This window comes from Frankliniella occidentalis, unplaced genomic scaffold, assembly GCF_000697945.3.
Source record: "Frankliniella occidentalis isolate FOCC.00 unplaced genomic scaffold, Focc_3.1 Scaffold26, whole genome shotgun sequence".
Taxonomy (NCBI): domain Eukaryota; kingdom Metazoa; phylum Arthropoda; class Insecta; order Thysanoptera; family Thripidae; genus Frankliniella; species Frankliniella occidentalis.
The window spans coordinates 2,464,535-2,465,933 of record NW_026267156.1 but is presented as its reverse complement, the minus strand read 5'-3'; the positions used below and the strand labels follow the sequence as shown (position 1 = coordinate 2,465,933).

General features: G+C 54.3%; 1 protein-coding gene across 2 annotated transcripts in view; it reads left to right on the top strand.

Annotated features, from left to right (window-relative positions):
* The window catches only part of LOC113211521 (uncharacterized), a 181,885-nt gene that overhangs the window by 50,422 nt on the left and 130,064 nt on the right, over nucleotides 1-1,399 (top strand). The window lies entirely within an intron of this gene.

Below are 1,399 nucleotides of genomic sequence, written 5' to 3'. Positions count from 1 at the left end.
TGCCAATAATGGCAATGATCAATACCTTTAAAAAAACAGTGAACAACACATATCCTGCGCAACGCGAGCGCTACGCTCCTCGGCCGCCGGCGGCGGGTGAAACCTCCGTCGTGTTGAGGTGTGTCACGTTAGTGTTTGTGTGTGCGGGGCGTTGGGGCGCGCGCCGTGGGCCTCGCAGTACGGCTTCGCGGTCACGCGCGCGCTGTGAAGGTCGCCCGAGGGCGCAGAGGAGGAGGGTCGCCGCCCCGCGGGCCGCCTCCCATCGTCGTCGTCGTCGTCGTCTTGAGGATGATGTCGTCATCTGGCGGCCGTGGAGGCGCGGCGGCGGCAGGGGTCGAGGACGGGGAGGGGGACAATAGCAAAAGCTCTGTGGGGAGTTTTGTGCGTTTTGCCTTTAATTAACAGGAACGGCCTCGTGGGAAATCAGAGGCGCCGCCCTGGCAGGGCTGGCGGCCAGGCGGATAGGCCGGGCTGCTGAGCTCGCGGCGCCATAGCCGGCCTGTTCGACTGCTCCCGCCACCCCTGCGCCACGACGAGTCCCTCGCGGCCGCTTTATTCGCCCGTCCCTGTCCTACTTCGAATATAGATGTTTTCGGAAGCGTTTATCTGTGTTTTGATTCTGAAAGCAAGACCCTTTAGCGCGGTCCACTAAACTGATTTAGTTCTGCTCCCACTGTTAAGTACTCATCATATTCTGTGCATAGCAGATTATAGACGCGGCGCTTTTCGAAGCCCCCACTTACTCTATTCGCTCTCGAGTTGCCGTGCCTTAGACGGATAGAACGGAAAGTTTCGGGTTGGTGGAGCTGTGGGCATCGCTATCACTCCAGCCAATCATCTCGGTTACAAGCTCTTTTTGCAACGAAATTGGAAACGCCATTTACTTGTTAAGTGTCCCCCTCTGGAAGCAATTACCAGCAGGAAACCGTAAAAGTACACTCTGAAAACCCAACAGTGACCATTAGACACTGTATCCGAAGTGTTCAAAGTCGGTTCAAAGTCACGCTGTATTTGACATGTGCAATGAGATTCTCACAATCGCGGGCATATGGGCATGCTCACTGTGTCCAGATTATGACAAGTACATCACTGATGAATGAACTAGTGTTCTCGTTATTATTCCTTACGAGACTAAGCAATTTTTTTTACGGTTCTAAACCTTTACGATGTTTCCGCCAATCAAGTGCTTAGTGCTTATGTCTTTTCTTACACCTGTATAATTCAAAGATATTCTCTTTTTCGCACACGCAGAGGGTGCTGTTAGTACAAGGTTAGAGGGGCGGCGGAGCATCGGAGGGAGGCGGGGTCGGCTGGCTTTGGCAGCGCGCCAGACATTAACATACTGTGTCGCCGTAGCAGGTAGGCAATCAGATGGGCACAGGCCACGGCATGGGGCACG